General features: G+C 39.5%; 1 protein-coding gene across 3 annotated transcripts in view; it reads left to right on the forward strand.

The window, feature by feature from the left end:
* The window catches only part of LOC117359264 (roundabout homolog 1), a 613895-nt gene that overhangs the window by 340154 nt on the left and 261243 nt on the right, over window positions 1-12498 (forward strand). The gene's annotated exons all lie outside the window — the stretch shown is intronic.

Genomic DNA, 12498 nt, shown 5'->3' on the forward strand with positions numbered 1-12498 from the left:
TGGAATGTTCACCTTAGCCTAACCTACTCTCTCCTCTAGTTCTCTGCAGGCTGTCTGGGAAGGGAGGCACTAGAACTGGTAGCAGAGGGTTCTCTATTGCGTGAGAGCCATCTGGCAGAGCTCACTTCCACATTCTGTTTATTGGAAAAGCCAGCCCTGCTGCCGGGCACTTATATTCAAACCTTCTGACATATTTCAAAGAAATTAAAAGCTGGTGTGACCAGAGCAGTATTTAGGACAAGAAAACATCTCCAGGGGAAATAGCAAAAACATGGAAAGCTGCTATGTACAGCCTGTTTTTTTTAAAGTTAGACACATTCTGTTTCGTGCTGTATATATTTTTTGCATGTGAGACAACATCAAAGTTTAGCTCATGGGGGATATTTTGATGTTGCCAGATACAGGCAATACTTGCTGAATCACCATAAGGAAGATTTCTGAAATAAAGGAAAAAAACTTGCTGAGAGTCTATAAATCCATCAGTTTATTTTTTACGAGTCACATACAGATAACTTGATGTGACCTATTCATAGACATGCAGTTTTTTTTTTTAACAAATTCAGACTCCCACAGCATATTAATCATAACTACTGTAACTCATTTATCAGGGAATGTGCTTCATCTTTGCACCATATATCGCACTTTAAGGAATGAATTATAAAAGCAACCTCCTTTGTCTACTTCCAGGGGAATGAGCCGAACAGTCCTGCAAGTCTTGCTTTTCTGACACTGTCTGCAATCTGCTCTTTGATTGTTTGGAAGAGCAACTTTTGTTGTGAGTTGACACTCTGGTCTGTGAAAGAGCAAGAGAGGGTCCCTCTTAAACATGAGCCAACTTGCAGTGAAGAGTTGACCCATTCTATTCAGAAAAGCCTCTGCTTTCCTGCCATTTTGCCCACTGTTTGTTCTGTACATCATCACTTTCAAGGGGGTCAAGAAGACTATTTTCTTAACCCTTTCAGGACCATAAGGATCGTAGGCCAATTTTTGTGGTTTTGACAACATTTTTATGGTAAAAAGGGCTTGCAGATGCCAAAAAATTGATTTTTTTTGTGAAATATCATTATTTTTATTTAAAAAAATCACACTTCTGGCTTATGGACAGTGTGGCAAGTGAATCTTCTCATCAATCTAGCAACGACGCTAATGAATGAATGTCGGAACCAGTTTGTTTACATAAAGGCAGTATCATATGGAATCCGTACATATCAAATTTAGAACTGTAGACTATCCCAATCAAAATTTATAGGATTTTAAAGTTATGGGACAAATATGTCCCTTGGTCCTGAAAGGGTTAAGGAGCCTGTGTAATGTGACTCAAAAACATCACTTCGCTGTGTGCCCCAGTATAACTGCCTTTACTTCACTATTATCCCAGCCCAAAGATGACGTGTCTGCCATCTTGTTGCTAAGTCTGTATGGGGGGAGATGCCAATGAGAACGGAGAAACAAAGTGTCAACTGCAATCAAAGTAGCTTCTGGTCCAGCCCCTTGTCTTTCTCCCTGAAACTGTTTTATCAGATATAGGTAAGTTTCAAGTTAAAATTTGAAGCAAACGCTTATCGATTTTCTAAGCGATGTACAATGCTAAAAAGGGGGATATTATAATATGCATGGACAAATACAAACAAATGAACGCTAGCTTTACTCCACGATCAGGGAAAAAGGGAAGGGAACATGTAAGGAAAAAACAGGAGGGAGTTGGTAAAACCAAAGCTAAAAACTAGGATTAAACATTGATCAGGAAGAACTGGTTTAAGCATATGCCCATAAGAACCACCACTCATCCCCTCTCTCTCCCAAAATGAGGCCAAAATGGCGGGTTCATGGTGAATTGGTTCCTGATGCTGTGTGAGTGCCCATGAGCCTTCCTGATTGTAGCATTCCTTCCTTATAGGATTTAGATAACTAGTCTAGAGCAAGACAGAATAATTCAGGAGAATTCTTCTGACCTGTCAGTTTTGAAAGGAAAATGGAAACTTGTGAGGAACACCAATTTTGGCTTGAATTAAAAATACTGTATATGCATCTTGGCAAGTTGGAGACACTAGAGAATGACATGAGGTACGAGAATATGTGGATCCCCAGATTGCTAATAAATAAGCTTGTGAAATACTGAAACAGTACCTCCCTGACGTAGTAAAGATTAGACCTAAATAAAGCATTCCCTACATTTCTTCGGGTCTGCTAAGTAATATACTGTACAGTGAAATTGTTTTTATAAAATTACCTCTTCAATGTGGGGCTTGCAGACAAATAATTTTTCATAATTCTGATGCATATAGTAAATTTCTCATTTTAAATGGTTAAAATAACCTATATTAGGATTTTGTTTACTGTACATTTTTTTTTTTTAGTTGTAACTGAAGACCATAAGAACATAAGAACATAAGAACTGCCTTCTCCGGATCAGACCTTCGGTCCATCAAGTCCGGCGATCCGCACACGCGGAGGCCCTGCCAGGTGTACACCTGGCTTAATTTATAGTCCACCATATCCTTATATGCCTCTCTTAAGGAGATATGCATCTAGTTTGCTCTTGAAGCCTAGGACGGTCGATTCCGTCATAATCTCCTCTGGGAGGGCATTCCAGGTGTCAACCACTCTCTGAGTGAAGCAGAACTTCCTGACATTAGTCCTGAACCTGTCCCCCCTTAGCTTCATTACATGTCCTCTAGTCCGTGTCAAATTGGACAATGTAAATAATCTTCTCTGCTCTATTTTGTCGATTCCTTTCAGTATTTTGAAGGTCTCGATCATATCCCCACGCAGTCTCCTTTTCTCAAGGGAGAACAATCCTAGTGTTATAAGTCTGTCCTCGTATTCCAGTTTCTCCATACCCTTCACCAGTTTTGTTGCTCGTCTCTGCACCCTCTCCAGCAGTTTTATATCCTTCTTTAGGTAGGGAGACCAATGTTGGACGCAGTATTCCAAGTGGGGTCTGACCATTGCCCTATAAAGCGGCATTATAACTTTCTCCGATCTACTCGAGATTCCTTTCTTTATCATGCCCAACATTCTATTTGCCTTCTTTGCCGCTGCCGCGCATTGTGCCGACGGCTTCAGGGTCCTATCTATCAGTACACCCAGGTCCTTTTCTTGTTCACTCTTCCCCAGAGTTGCACCTGACATTGTATACTCGTATTCCTTATTCTTATTGCCTAAATGCATTACCTTGCATTTCTCCACATTGAAATTCATCTGCCATTTCTCTGCCCATGTTTCCAACCGACACAAGTCGCTCTGGAGTTTCTCTCTATCCTCCTGCGATCTGATCGCCCGGCATAGTTTTGTATCGTCTGCAAACTTGATGATCTCACTGGATGTTCCTTCCTCCAGGTCATTGATATAAATATTAAAAAGGATCGGCCCAAGTACCGAGCCCTGGGGTACACCACTAGTCACTTTCTCCCAGTCGGAGAACTTCCCATTTATGCCCACTCTCTGCTTTCGGTTTTCCAGCCATTTGCCTATCCATCTTTGTATATCCCCCTCTATGCCATGGCTTTGTAGTTTCCTGAGAAGTCTTTCGTGTGGAACTTTGTCGAACGCTTTCTGGAAGTCCAAGTATATTATGTCCACCGGCTTCCCACTATCAATTTGCTCGTTCACGGTCTCAAAAAATTGGAGTAAATTCGTCAAACATGATTTCCCTTTCCTGAATCCATGTTGACTGGGTTTCATCAAGTCGTGTGCGTCCAAGTGCCGGACTATGCTATCCTTGATCAGTGCTTCAACCATCTTGCCGGGGACAGACGTAAGACTCACAGGTCTATAGTTGCCCGGTTCCCCTCTCAATCCTTTTTTGAAAATTGGGGTGACGTTCGCTATCCTCCAGTCGTCCGGTATCTGTCCAGTTCTGATTGTCAGGTTTGCAAGTTTTTGCAATAACTCTCCGATTTCAACCTTCAATTCCTTTAAGACTCTCGGATGAATCCCATCCGGTCCAGGGGATTTGTCACTTTTAAGTTTGTCGATCTGATAGTATATCTGGTCTAAGTCCACTTCAACTGTGGTGAGGCTGTCTTCTGTTTCTCCTGCAAACACTTTCTCCGCTTCAGGTATTGTTGAGGTGTCCTCTTTCGTAAAGACGGACGCAAAGAAGGAATTTAGTTTGTCTGCGATTTGTTTATCTTCCTTGATGTACCCTTTTCTTCCCTGGTCGTCCAGGGGTCCCACTGCCTCTTTTGCAGGTTTTTTCCCTTTCACGTATCTAAAGAAGGGCTTGAAGTTTTTGGCCTCCTGGGCTATTTTTTCCTCATATTCCTGTTTTGCATCCCTCACCGCCTTGTGACATTTCTTCTGATCATCTTTATGTTTGTTCCAGGCTTCGGTTGTCTTTATGCATTTCCATTTTTTGAAAGAGTCCTTCTTTTCTTTTATGGCTTCCTTCACCTGTATGGTAAGCCATGCCGGTTCTCTTTTTCTCTTTGTTCTCTGGTCTTTGGAAATCCTCGGAATGTAGAGATCTTGTGCTTCTGTGATAGTATTTTTCAGTAGGGTCCATGCCTGATCAACCGTTTCAAGTTTGTCCACCATCTTCTCGAGTCGTTTTTCTACCATGGCTCTCATGCTATCGTATTTACCCTTTTTAAAGTTCAAGGTGGTGGTTAAGGTTTTGGCATGTTTCCCTTTCCCGATGTCAAGTTTAAAGTTGATTACATTGTGATCACTCGTTCCCAGTGGAACCATGACTTCCACTTCTGTTATCGGTCCCGTGAGGCCATTTAGGACCAAGTCCAAGGTGGCGTTGCCTCTTGTCGGCTCTTTTACCAGTCACATTCAGGTACATTCACATTCATTGGATGCCTCACAATCAGAGTTTGTGCCCGAGGCAATGAAGGTTTTAGTGACTTGTCCAAAGAGCTGCAGTGACATTTGAACCAGGCTTCCTTGATTGTCAGTCCATTGCTCTAACCCAGAGTCTCTGAAACTATTTTTAGCCCTGGCACACAAAATGGAGCAAATGTTTTGTTTTGTTTTTTTGTAGCATATTATAATTGACATTATAAAATTGCAAAAACAACAAAAATAAAATCTGAGAGTTATTTATGTAAAATTTTTAAAGCTATGTTTGGGTAATTGTAACAATGGTGAAACTAGATAGAATAGAATTGCTTATCAATGCAATGGATGTGATTGTTTATGAGTGCAAATTAACTCAACATGCGTCTCAATAGTTGACAAGCAAACACACATTTTATTATCCACCATCTGCAGTCGCTCTCTATTTTTACCAATGTCTGCAAAGATAAAAACTAGAGAATGACACGGGGAAAACCTTTGTCCCCGCTCTTTTTATACTTTATACGGGGATGAGCCCGGAAGCTCATCCCCGTCCCGTCCCGTCCCCGTGAGCTCGTTCCCCCGTCCCCACAAACCATCTGATCCCATCCACACAATCCTCGAATAGTTTTATACTGAACTTATTTTATTAAAGTATAAAAATAAATAATATTCTGTACAATTATCATTTTATAAATCAAAGTTCTGGCTGTTGAACTAGAGAAAGAGATGTTCAGCTGGCAAGGCTTTGTTTATAAATGTTTATCAACACAACTAATATACTACTTTATCCTAAAGCACAAAAAAATAGACTTTTTTTTCTACCTTTTGTTGTCTGGTTTCTGCTTTCCTCATCTTCTCCTCATTCATTTCTTTCCATCCACTGTCTGCCTTCTCTGTCTCTTCCATATGCTTTGTTATTGTGCCTCTCCCTTCCATTTCTCCCTCCCCCCAATTGGTCTGGCACCCATCTTCTTCCCTCCTCCTCCCCCCCCCCCCCCAATAGTCTGGAATCTCTCTCTTCTCCATTTCCCTTCAGCATCTTTGAGCTGGGGGCCGCTGCGTGAGTGGACTGCTGGGCATGATGGACCACTGGTCTGACCCAGCAGCAGCAATTCTTATGTTCTCCCCACTCTATCTTCCCCATTTCCCTTCAGCATCTGTTCCTCTCCACCCCACCTTCTCAAGTTCCCTTCAGCATCTGTTCCTTTCCACCCCACCTTTCCTCCCTTTCTCCCTCCCTGCCCCTTACCTTTGTGGTGGGCGATTTCTAAATTTCCTTCCTAAGAGCAGCCGGAGCATTGAAGTTGTGTATGGCTGCAGGAAAGATCATCTCTAATTCAACTTCCGGTTGCGTCAGAGATGACCTTTACGGTATCTACACGCAATTTCAATGTTCTGGCTGCTCATAGGAAGGAAATTTAGAAATTGCCCACGAAGGTAAGGGGCAGGGAGGGAGAAAGGGAGGTGTGGCGGTGGCAGCGATTGGGCGGCAGCAGCGACGGCAATCAATAAGGAGGGAAGGAGATGCTTGGATGGGGCAGTGGCAGTGATCGGGCAGCAGCGGCAATTGGGAAGGAGGGAAGGAGGGAGATGCTTGGATGGGGCAGTGGTGATCGTTAGTAAGGAGGGAGGGAGCACAATCAGTGACTAAGCGCATTCCCTCCCTTAACTGCGGAGACAAGCCCATTCACTGCTCCATGGTATGGTGAATGGCTTTGTCCCTGTAGCCGCAGTGAACACTGTTTTTTTCCCACCGTTTCAGCGGGTTACCCGTGACTTACCATGGGTAACAGCCACTGTGTCATTCTCTAATAAGAAGGTCCAAATGGTAACAAAGCCTTGATTGCTTTGTTGCTCAACTTAAGATAACTACTGCTATAAAAATAAAATTACTTGTCGTTAGTTTTCAAGGACCAATCATGTCAAAGAATGATGATTGTTTAGGTGGATATATCCTTACGCACACAAATGCTTATAATATTGACAGACTCTTGCGTGTGCAATGTACATGTCCTCTATTCTAGTGTATACTTATGAATGGAATTTTTTTTTAATAATGTAAAATTCTGGAATCTCTTTGGGGCACACCACTGTGCCTTACCACATAGTTTGAGAGAAACTGCTCTAACCATTAGGCTACTCCTCCATTCCTCTGCTTCTGTGTGCAGATTCATTGTTGCTGTTTGCTTTGTGGCTGAAATATATTAAATGCTTGCCATTAGGCATGCTCATTCATTAGCACGTATTTGATGCTTAAGCGCATCTTAAAAGTTTAAGATGTGTTTAATCAATATGATGCACAATAATCTGCAAATTAAGAAGTGTAAATTCAATTTGCATGCATTAAATTTGTATTAACTTGAATGTGTGAAACAAACAAAAAAATATGAAAATTGGAGAAAAAAAAATCCTAACTGAGAACAAACCACAATTTTCCCTTGTGCACATCCCTACTTGGCATCTAGTACTCTTTTAATTAGTGTGGGATCCAAGAAATTTATTAAGTATGTAAAGGAAATATTATAGGCTTTCACATATTTTCAAGATGAAATGATTTAGAATGGTTTTCTTTTTGCAACTTTTTGTAATGGAACGTGTAATAGAAATCTTAACAAGCCAGATTATCATACTTCTTCCTTTCTTCAGCTTGTTTAATACAGCATTGTTGTGATCAGATGTTAATTTTTGGTAAAAGCAGGTTATGGGAAGCTAACCTTTATATTTATTTCTAATACAAACCTTTGTATTATCTTCCTACCCTGAAATGCAGAAAGCATACCTGAAGCTGTTTATTTCTTGTTTTTCTTTGCTTCCATAAGACTAAAAGATTTTTTTCCAAGCAACATGTCTCATTTTAGTACCTCATGCTAAAATTGTGATTCACATGCTATCATTATATTATTTGTCTAGGGTTGACAATGCATGAGGACCTTCAGAGTTTTTGAAAATAAAGATAGTTCCTGTAGCCTTCATTTTTGATGCTTGCCATTATTATGGGACCTTACTAAAGTTTTAAGTATGCTTATTTTACCAAGTCTGACTGTATTTTAAATGTCTTAACTATATTATTTTTGTAATCAGTGCAACTTAGACATAACAAATCAGTGGGTGGGGCAGGACCACACCCTTTACAATTGAAACTCTCAAATATATAAGAAACACACCAGTAGCATATTGAATGACAATGTTGTATACTAACTAAGTAAATGTAACTAATTACTGTACTTAAGTAAAAGTTGGGTTTTTTTTTTCAAATTCATGCATGTTTCTTGCCTTGTTAACATTTATTATACTTCATCTACTAAACTCAATACAAAATTTGTACATTTAAACATTCAAAATTCAATAAACAGCACTTACATACTTGCTTACCACTGAATCAATTTACTCAACCCACCCCCACCCCCTCCCCCCTCCCTCCCTTCCTGGATGTGTGTGGAAACCAATAAAGATAAAATTGAATCTGGTAGGTAAATTACCAATCTTTAAAGTATTTAACAAATGAATCCAATGGACCACAAATTTCTTTGATGAAAACAAAAACAAAAAACTGGATACAGATGTTCTGGAGATAATTTATTATACACTGACATATAAAAACATGAAAATTCAATTTAAAAAGTACAATGATAAAAAATACAGTGATAAAAATCCAACCAGACCCTATACGGTCTGTGTTTCAGTGAACACGCCTTCCTCAGGGGTCCAATGGTTTGCAAACTCACATAGAAAAAATTGGACTGAAAACATGTTTATAGACTGTTTTCAGTCCAATTCTTTATATATGAGTTTGCAAACATTGTACTTTTTAAATTGAATTTTCATGTTTTTATATGTCAGTGTATATCAAATTATCTCCAGAACATCTGTATCCACAGTTTTTTGTTTTTGTTTTCACTGGTGGATTGTTTTCACTGTGGATTATTGGGTCTCCCCAGTTTTCTTTGTTGTGCCCCAAATTTCTTTAAAATTCTTGATTTTTCCTGATTGCTCTGCTAACATTCTTTCATATCGAAAGAATGTTTCCTACCAAAATGTAAAATTTAGACGATCCCAATTTTTTCCAATTTCTAGTGATTAGTTGTATGACCACCCCCCAGTCATTATAAGAAGAAGTCTATCTTTATTATTATCAATTGGACTTTTAGGTTTCAACGATGCTTCAAATAGAATCACATCATAAGACAAAAATAATAGAGACTCCTAAAACAAAATGGATACTTTTACTTACAAAAATGTACAGGATAACATTTGTTACTTTTATTGAAGTAACAATTTTATCAATTTGTATTACTTTTACCTAGTTATACGTTTGATGCTTGCATGTAAAAGTAGACGGGAGATGTAAATGACAATGCCTCAGTAAACCAAATGAAACGGCAAAACTGGGAACAGGATTTTTCTATTGCAAACCTTGTCATGCAAACTTTCTTCTTAAATGTTGCTCTTCAGTGAATATAGTCTATACAAAACAGTGGAGTTGCCTGTGCTTGAACTGATTAGATGAGTTGGGTCACTTTAAAGAGGAGATGAAGCAGGTAGCAATTCTTGATGAATAGACAGTTATGGTACTTTTACTTTTTACTTATAAATGATTATTTTAGGGACTATTTATTTGTTTTTCATTAAACTTTTTATTTTTACTTAAGTATCAAAATATGCATTTACCTTTACTTTTACTTAAGTATTTTAACCTAGTACCTTAAACAGCTCTGTTGAATGGACTAAATATAACAAAAATATTAATTTTTCTCTTTATATAACAATGTTTGCAGATACATAAATGCTAAAACAAAAAAACACAAATAATTCTAAAATAAAAACTATAGAGTTACAAGCTACATGTGCCTGCCATATTCACTAGAGGCAGGTCTTGACAGACAAATCTGATCAGTTTCTTTGAGTGAGAGACCAGAGAATTGGATAGAGGGAGTATGCTAGATGCAGTGTATTTAGATTTTAGCAAAACCTTTGACAGTGTTTTTCACACAGTTTTCTCGGGATGGTCCCAAAGTGACGGACTGGGTCAGGAACTGGTTGAGTGGAAGGTAATAGAGGGTAGTGGTCAATGGAGATCGCTCTGAGAAAAGGGATGCAATCAGTGGTGTGCCCCAAGTTTTGGATCCTGGGCCTGTTCTTTTTAACATTTTTGTAAGCGATATTGCTGAAGGGCATGTTGGGTAAGATTTGTCTTTGCCCCCATATAAGACTCTGGTGAAGCCTCATTTAGAATATTGTATACAATTCTGGAGACTGTACCTTCAAAAAGATATAAACAGGATGGAGTTGGTCGAGAGGAAGGCTACTAAAATAGTGGTCTTCATCATAAGGTGTATAGGGACAGACTAAAAGATCTAAATATGTATACTTTGACGGAAAGGCGGGAGAGTGAAGATATGATAGAGACGTTGAAATACTTAGGGGTCCTTGTACAAAGGCGCGGTAGCGGTTTAACACGCGGAATACCGCGCATTAAACCACCTGCCACGCTAGTACCTAACGCCTCCATTGACGAGTCATTAGGATTTTAGGCTGCCGTGGGGGTTAGCGCATGATGAAATGTCCGACGCGCTAACCCCTGTAGCGCGCCTTGATAAAAGGAGCCCATAGTGACATAAATGTGTATGATGTGAGTCTCTCACTTGAAAGGAAGCTCCAAAATGAGAAAGCATAGAATGAAGTTAAGAGGTGATAAGCTCAGGAGCAATCTAAGTAAATACTTTTTTAAGGAAAGGGAGGTAGATGTGTGGATAAATGTGTGGAATAGTTTCCCCATAGAGGTAGTGGAGACAAAGATTGTGTCTGAATTCAAGAAAGCATGGGAAAGGCATGTGGGATCTCTTAGGGAGAGGAGGAGACAGTGGATGGGCAAACTGGATGGGCCATTTGGCCTTTATTTGCCATAATGTTTCTGTAAATCTGAGTGGATGAGAGAGAGATTCAATAGTTAGTGGAACGAGAAGTAAGAATGAAGTGGCCTCAGCTTGCTTAAAGACTTGCTAGTCTAGGCAAGCCAAGGTCCAATATGGGTCTAAACAGAGGGCACCCCAGAAAGAAGGGAGATATCCACTGGATGGGTGATCATATCTGTTGAATGTGATGTCATGAGACCATAACTAAGGATGTGACTTATGTCAGAATGGGACCTCACAAGAAAATGGAAAGTAATCTACTATCCTGTATGGAAGAACAATCCATTTTTGCTTAAAATTTTAAAAAACATGTGGTTCACACCAGTGGTAACTCATAGGCCACATCTGTGCACATGATAGTGGATCCTGGAAACACCAAATAGAAGTCTAGTGCCTTCTGGTGTCTCTACTCTATAGATCGCCTGGACAGACCTATCTGGGCTTGGCAGCATAAACTACCACCCATTGTGGCTCTCACCAAAATGTTTGTTCATCCCTGTTGTAGACAATCCGGAAAATTCTATATAGTCTGCCTAAAGTTAGGTGCCTATATCATCACGCATAGCTGATGTAGGCATCTAACTTAATTGGCTAATAGGCTTAATCATTGCTGATAATTGGCACTTAGCACCTCATAATTCCCATTAATTGGACTGGATTGAAAGGTAGGTGCCTAGCTTGCAAACTGTGATTCTATAAAAAGTAGGTGCCTAGTTCAAAGCACCTACTTAAAACACATCGTGGGTGTGTTTTTGAATTAGGCATTGTTAAGTGCCTTAGGTGCAGGTATTTATGTGAAGAAAACCCCAGTATAAATACAGTGCAGCTAAAGTTAGAATGCCTAACGACACCTAATACCACTTAGGGCTCCCTTTATCAAGGTGCACTAAGGGGGTTAGTGCGTCGGACATTTCATCATGCGCTAACCCCCGCGGCAAGCCAAAATACTAACACCTCGTCAATGGAGGCATTAGCGGCTAGCGCAGCAGGTGGTTTAACGCGCGGTATTCCGCACGTTAAACCCCTACCACACCTTGATAAAAGGAGCCCTTAGTTATCACTTAATATGATTCTATACAGTGTGCCTAAGTTTTATAGAATCACACTTAGCACCAGACTAGTAGGTGCTGATTTTTTTTAGACGACCCACGTAGAATTGGTCTCCATAGGTCTAAAGAAAAGTGGAGCCCTTTCAGTTGAGACCATACTGAAATGCCTTTAAAATAGTAAAGTACTTTAAAAACTTTTGTACAGTTGTAAAAGTCAGAAATTTTAAAATTTGAGGATTAAAGGAATTGAAGCCTTTCTTTTTTTTTTTTCTTCATTTATCCTAATTTCAACAAAATAAACTTATTGAACAAACAAATGTTTTCCCAGTTTACAATATAAAAAGAAAAATGTACTTATTTGAAATTTTTAAATACATACAAAGTTTTCAGTAGTCCACATTAGGGGAGAAGCAATTCACATGCCATTGAGAATGGAAAAAATAAAAAGATTTAGAAAATTAACAGAAATCAAATTAGTGGCTTGTGTACATTTTCAAGTCGGACCAGTAGATTGGGATCATTTGGAACTCTGCATTGTCACTCCGTTCCCTTCCAAAAAAAAAAACAAAAACCTGCAATTGGGAAGGTTCATAAAAAAACAAGTACCGTATTTGCCGGCGTATAAGACGACTTTTCAGTACCTTAAAATCCTCCCCAAAGTCGGGGGTCGTCTTATACGCCGGGTACTGTTTACATGCCCTTACTTTACATGCCCTAACATCTCCTTCCTTACCTCCTTACGGTGCTTA

The sequence above is a fragment of the Geotrypetes seraphini genome, chromosome 4 (genome assembly GCF_902459505.1).
Source record: "Geotrypetes seraphini chromosome 4, aGeoSer1.1, whole genome shotgun sequence".
NCBI lineage: Eukaryota > Metazoa > Chordata > Amphibia > Gymnophiona > Dermophiidae > Geotrypetes > Geotrypetes seraphini.